This window comes from Pseudophryne corroboree, chromosome 2, assembly GCF_028390025.1.
Source record: "Pseudophryne corroboree isolate aPseCor3 chromosome 2, aPseCor3.hap2, whole genome shotgun sequence".
Lineage (NCBI taxonomy): Eukaryota > Metazoa > Chordata > Amphibia > Anura > Myobatrachidae > Pseudophryne > Pseudophryne corroboree.
The window spans coordinates 557997184-558003940 of record NC_086445.1 but is presented as its reverse complement, the minus strand read 5'-3'; the positions used below and the strand labels follow the sequence as shown (position 1 = coordinate 558003940).

General features: G+C 54.8%; 1 long non-coding RNA gene across 2 annotated transcripts in view; it reads left to right on the top strand.

The window, feature by feature from the left end:
* The first annotated feature begins 245 nt into the window (after positions 1–245).
* LOC135050976 (uncharacterized) overlaps positions 246–6757 on the top strand; it is a 187150-nt gene continuing 180638 nt past the window's right edge. For both annotated transcript variants that reach the window (XR_010241964.1, XR_010241965.1), the window contains exons 1-2: positions 246–487; positions 1971–2127. This is a non-coding gene — a long non-coding RNA (uncharacterized LOC135050976). The remainder of the gene's footprint in view (positions 488–1970; positions 2128–6757) is intronic.

Genomic DNA, 6757 nt, shown 5'->3' with positions numbered 1-6757 from the left:
ACACTGTGACAATAACTAGCCCTGGCACCGCTCACATTAAATAGATTTAATTGTCCAGTTCGAGCGGTGCCTGGGCCGGCTTACATCACGTGATCGCCGCAGTCAGCTAGGAGCGGGAAGTTCAATAGTGCTTAGCACAGCTTCCTTTATCCCCTGTGTGCTCCAGGCACAAGCATACAACAGCCCCGGGCAGCTCATCCGGATCACATACCGGACTGATGCTGCTGCTCCAGAGAAGGTGAACTCAAAGAAAGGAGGCGCAGCCCGTTCTCTATTCTCTCCCCCTTCTGCGCCTCCTTCCTGCCCGACGGCCATGGGCTGTCCCCCTGCCCACGGAGCTTCCACTGCAGACACGATACTCCCCTGCAGGCATACGCAGCTATGGGCTGTCCCAGTGCCCTCCGGAGCTTCATCTGCAGCCACGGTCCCCAGCACCAGCACTTTCCGTGACACCCACAGCGGCAGAGCTGATCACTCCTTCTCATAGGTGTGTGCACGGGGGGTGCCTGGTGCGCACAGGCACCCCCTAATGTCCAGCAACCCTGACACTTGACAGGTGGCAGCGGAGAACGTAAGCAGATAGTCAGAGCCGGCCCTATCTATAGGCAAATGCCTAGGGCATTTGCAGTGGCCAGGGGCATGCCAGAGCTGGCTCAACTAAACTTTGGGCAATGGAAGGACCTGTGAGTTTCCCCCCACCGTGGATCAAATATATATTTTTTTCAAGTGGGTCCCTGTCCCGGTGTTTGAAGCCCCGCCCACTCGCGGCTATATGCCGCGATTTGCGGGTTGGTAGTGAGGGCTGGAGCCATTATGACATATTTCTCTTTGAATGGTGTCATATTGGCTCCGCCCCCTCCCCCACCGACCCGCGAATCGCGGCATAAGCCGCTAGTGGGCGGAGCTTAATGATGAAAAGTGCCCTGCACGACTGCCAGCACTGATCTGCTCCTGGTTCCTGCAGCTACCACTGGGCTCCATCCTCCAGGTGTCAGTGGGTTTGTGTGTATACTCTAGTGTATATATGTGCATATGTATGTGTTCTGTGTATGTGTTTATATGTACTGTATGTGTATGTGTTCTGTGTGTGTGTGTTTATATGTACTGTATGTGTATGTGTTCTGTGTGTGTGTGTTTATATGTACTGTATGTGTATGTGTTCTGTGTTTATATGTACTGTATGTGTATGTGTTCTGTGTGTGTGTGTTTATATGTACTGTATGTGTATGTGTTCTGTGTGTGTGTGTTTATATGTACTGTATGTGTATGTGTTCTATATATGTGCATATGTATGTGTTCTGTGTGTGTGTGTGTGTTTATATGTACTGTATGTGTATATGTATGTTTTGTATTTGTGTGTATATGTACAGTGTGTGTACCATGTCTGTGTATGTGTTAGGATCCCGGCCATTGTAAGTATAGCCACAAAACTTTGCCTACTGCCGGAGAAGGGGGGAGGAGGGGGAGGGGGGTAGATTTAGCCGACACTGGAGGGGATAGGGTTAGGCTACAGTAGGTGGGAGGTTAGGGTTAGGCTGCGGACAGGGGGGTTAAGATAAGGCACCACCAGGTGGAGTTTAGGGAGGGGAGGTTAGGGTTAGGCTTAGGGGGTAGGGGACAGAGGATAGATTAGTTAAATCACCCGTCAGGATTGAATTCCTCTGGATGCTGGCGTCGGTATTTTGACTGCCGGCATCCCATCCGGCTGTCATGCATACCAAACCCATATGCGTGTTTAAATGTATATGTATGCGTTCTAATCATGGGGGGTATTGCACAGGCATACCCTAATGTCAGGTACCCCTCAGTGTTAGCCTATTACATATACCAGCTCCACAGTCATGGTGAAGCGGGTCCACTAAGGATCATGGAGAAGCGGGCAAGTTTCTACTCTGCACGTGCTGTCTGTACTCCCCCCAGCGGCCCCTGTGTTTGTGTGACATGACTTGTTTGACAGATTCTATTTACAGGATGCCATGGCTGCGGGACCCGCGGAGGTGATGGACGGAGTAGAGTGCACACTGAAAGAGCTGCTGAGGGGCCAGGACTCAGAGCGTCTGCAGGGAAAGGTGTCGGCGAAGCTGAGCCAGCTGGTGGTACTGGAGAGAGTAGCTGCCCACAGCCAAGGTTTGTCCCACTTACCCAACTCTCTGCTTCATGCTGGCTCTTCCCGGTGTCTGTCAGGCAGAGTTGCCGACTTCTGGGCTGCTCTCAGGCTGAGATGCCGTGCAGGGGGCGGACCAGAGGCGTAACGGGGCGGGGCTTCTGACAGCATTGTGTAAGCCACGCCCCCTGCTGTGTAATGCCGCGATTACCGGCATTATACAGCAGGGGGCGTGGTTACGATGACGCGATTCAACAAGAATCGCGTCATCACCTGCCCGGACCGCCCACTTTACTCGTTAAGTGGTCGGCCGGGCAGAGGGGGACCCCTGTGACCGGGAGACTTGCCTGCTCTTCCGGGGGGGCGGGAGGGTCACCCGTTTTTCGGGAGCCTCCCGCCCATTCCGGGAGGGTAGGCAAGTATGCTGTCAGGTCTCCACATTAATGGATGTGGTGTGGCCAGGGTACATGGTCTTCTCTCAGCTTTTTCATTAGGAGCGTTCTCAATACTTGCTGCCCACACATGCCCCACTCTCCCCTCACAGCTCCAAATGCCCATCTGCTGCACCCCCAACCTTCCTCCATGTCACCCAGTACGTATCACTAGTGTCTCCCTATGCATGTCACCCATTACTTGTCCATAGTGTGCCCCTCTGTCTATGTCCCATTGCCTCACCCCAGTGTCAAACTCTCTGCCTGTCCCCACTACTTGTCCTGCGGGTTAAAAATTCAGAATACATAAATATATTTCTTTTTCATAGTTTCTTAAGTGCGCCAACAAAGAGACAATCTTTCTCTGTTTTTGTTGTTTCCCACTACATGTCCCCAGTGTCACCCTCTGCCTGTCATCTACTAAGTATCCTCAGTGTTACCCTCTGCCTTTCTCTCACTGCCTCACCCCAGTGCTACCCTCATGGCTGTCACTCTCTCTACCTGTCCCCCACTACATGTCCCCAGTGTTGCCATTTGCCTGTCACCCACTACATGTCCCCAGTGTTACCATTTGCCTATCACCCACTACATGTCCCCAGTGTTACCATTTGCCTATCACCCACTGTTACCCCAGTATCACCCTCTGTTTCCCACTACATGTCACCCTCTGCCTTTCTTCGACTGCATCACCCCAGTGTCACCCTCATGGCTGTCACCCTCTGCCTCACCCCAGTGTCATCCTCCGAATATGAAAACCAGAATATGCATTTCTTCTGTTCATACCGTGTAACATAATGTGAATTTCGGCTCATACCATTTGCATATTGTGAATTTCGGCTCATACTGTGTGGCATATTGTGAATTTCGGTTCATACCGTATAGCATATTGTGAATTTCGGTTCATACCATGTGGCATATTGTGAATTTCGGCTCACACCGTGTAGCATATTGTGAATTTAGGCTCATACCTTGTGGCATATTCTGAATTTCGGCTCATGCCTTGTGGCATATTGTAAATTTCGGCTCATGAATTGTGGCATAATGTGAATTTCGTCTCATGCCTTCTGGCATAATGTGAATTGTGGCTCATACAGTGTGGCATATTGTGAATTTTGGCTCATACCGTGTGGCATATTGTGAATTTCGTCTCATACGTTGTGGCATAATGTGAATTTCAGCTCAAACTGTGTGGCATAATGTCAATTTCGTCTCATACTGTGCTGCATAATGTGAATTTTGGCTCATACTGTGTGGCATAATGTGAATTTTAGCTCATACTGTGTGGCATAATGTGAATTTTAGCTCATACTGTGTGGCATAATGTGAATTTTCGGCTCATACTGTGTGACATAATGTGAATAACTCAAATGTTCGCCCCCTAAATCTCACAATTTTCAGAGTGTCCCACTCAAAATCAGGGTGTAGGTGCTGGGGTGCAAGAGAATGCATATGCACCTAGGCCCACCACACTCTAGTTCTGCCACTGGGTCAGGGATAGGTTGGGGAAGTGTAAGCAGCGACAGGGCGCAGTGGCAGCTGGGGCTCAGGGTTATGCAAGAGTGGAATACTGGCCAGTGGTCTTGCCATTATGCTTCATTTTATTAATTTTATTTTTCTGGGGTGTATTATATCTACATGTACTATTGGGAACAAGGGATAAATTAGATTAAGCCATGTGATTTTACTGAGAGAATGTAAAATAGTGCTAGACAAGCCCCTCTGGCGGTGCGCACCCTAATAAAATAAGCTGCGCACGCCTATGCTCCTTCCCCCAGACACTGCCTGCACGGTGCACCAGTGACGGTACAACCCTGCGCTCGGCATGCATGACTATGGGCTGTCCCCCTGTTCTCCGGAGCTTCCTCTACAGCCATGGTACTCCCCTGCGCCCTGCATGCGTGGCTATGGGCTGTCCCCCTGCCCTCCGGAGCTTCCTCTGCAGCCACAGCCCCCAGCACCAGGTCCAGCACTCCCTTGACACCCATAGCGCCAGAGCTGATCACGCCTTTCCCCAGACACTGCCTGCACGGTGCACCAGTGACGTGCCCCGCAGTGTGGCCCCCGGACCTCAGCAAAAGCCGCTGGTGCCCCGCAGTGTGGCTGCGGACCTCGGCAAAAGCCGCTTCCGCCCCCTTCCTCCAGACACTGCCCTTGTGTGTGTGCCCGCTACCGCCGCCCGCCTAGATCATTCTGCCAGCCCTGCATCTGCCGCCAGCCTGGGTGTTTGCCTCCCCTCACCAAAAGGATGCGGGTAAAGCTGAATGCATTGTCGGACTTCACTGAAGCCCTTCCTAGCTGTTGCTGCCGGACTGGTCCTCTCTGCAGCCTCCTTAGCTGGTTCCTCCATACCTGATCCTGCTCCTTCTCACCAGGTGAGTGCTCCCCAGATTGTGACAAGTCACCCCACTGTACAGTTCCCTGGGTGTTGCCCCGCAATACAGTCCCTTGTGCCCTGCATGTTGCCCCCCTTTACAGTCCCATGCGCCCTGTGTGTTGTCCCCTCCTTACAGTCCGCTGCGTCCTATGTGTTGACCCCTCCTCCATGTGTGTGGCCCCCCAAACAGTCTTCTGATTGTGGCTCACCCCTGTAGTTCCCATGCGTGTCACCCTCACCCATACAGTCCCCTGTGCCCTGCGTGTCGACCCCCCCATACAGTCCCCTGAGCCCTGCATGTTGCCCACCCTTGCAGTCCCCTGCACTAGGTGTTACCCCCCCTTACAGTCTGCTTTGTCCTGTGTGTCGCCCCCCTCAGTACAGTCCCCTGCGCCCTGTGTGTTGCCCCTACCCATGTGTGTGGCCCCCAAACAGTCTCCTGCTTGTGGCTCATTCTGGTAGTCCCCTGCGCATCGCCCCCACCCATACAGTCCCCTGTGCCCTGCATGTCACCTCCCCATACAGTCCCCTGTGCCCTACATGTCACCTCCCCATACAGTCCCCTGTGCCCTACATGTCACCTCCCCATACAGTCCCCTGCGTCCTGCGCATCGCCCCCACCCATACAGACCCCTGTGCCCTGCATGTCACCTCCCCATACAGTCCCCTGCGCATCGCCCCTACCCATACAGCCCCTGTGCCCTGCGTGTCGCCTCCCCATACAGTCCCCTGCGTCCTGCGCATCGCCCCTACCCATACAGCCCCTGTGCCCTGCGTGTCGCCTCCCCATACAGTCCCCTGCGTCCTGCGCATCGCCCCTACCCATACAGCCCCTGTGCCCTGCGTGTCGCCTCCCCATACAGTCCCCTGCGTCCTGCGCATCGCCCCTACCCATACAGCCCCTGTGCCCTGCGTGTCGCCTCCCCATACAGTCCCCTGCGTCCTGCGCATCGCCCCTACCCATACAGCCCCTGTGCCCTGCGTGTCGCCTCCCCATACAGTCCCCTGCGTCCTGCGCATCGCCCCTACCCATACAGCCCCTGTGCCCTGCGTGTCGCCTCCCCATACAGTCCCCTGCGTCCTGCGCATCGCCCCTACCCATACAGCCCCTGTGCCCTGCGTGTCGCCTCCCCATACAGTCCCCTGCGTCCTGCTCATCGCCCTTACCCATACAGCCCCTGTGCCCTGCGTGTCGCCTCCCCATACAGTCCCCTGCGTCCTGCTCATCGCCCTTACCCATACAGCCCCTGTGCCCTGCGTGTCGCCTCCCCATACAGTCCCCTGTGCCCTACATGTCACCCTCCCCATACAGTGCCCTGTGCCCTGCATGTCGTCGCCCCCAGTAGTCCACTGCGCCCTGCATGTCGCCCCCCCTCCATACAGACCCCGGTGCCCTGCATGTTGCCCTCCCATACAGACTCATGTGCCCTGCGTGTCGGTCCCCTGCGCCCTGCTTTTTGCCCCCTGTGCCCTGTGTGTCGCCACCCCCGTCCAGTCCCCGGTGCCCTGTGTGTCGCCACCCCGTCCAGTCCCCGGTGCCCTGTGTCGCCACCGCCGTCCAGTCCCCGGTGCCCTGTGTGTCGCCACCCCGTCCAGTCCCCTGCGCGTCGCCACCCCGTCCAGTCCCCTGCGCCCTATGTGTCATCCCCTGTGTGTCGCCCCCCAGCGTGCGGGATGTATGAGTGCATCAGCGTGCGGGATGTATGAATGTATGAGAGAGGCAGTGTAGGGATGTATAGTATGAGAGACAGAATGAGATAGCGTGTGTGTGGCAGAAATAAAACAAGATAGCATGTGTGTAAAAGAGAGCAAGACTTAGAGAGAAAAAGGAGAGATGTGAAGTAATAT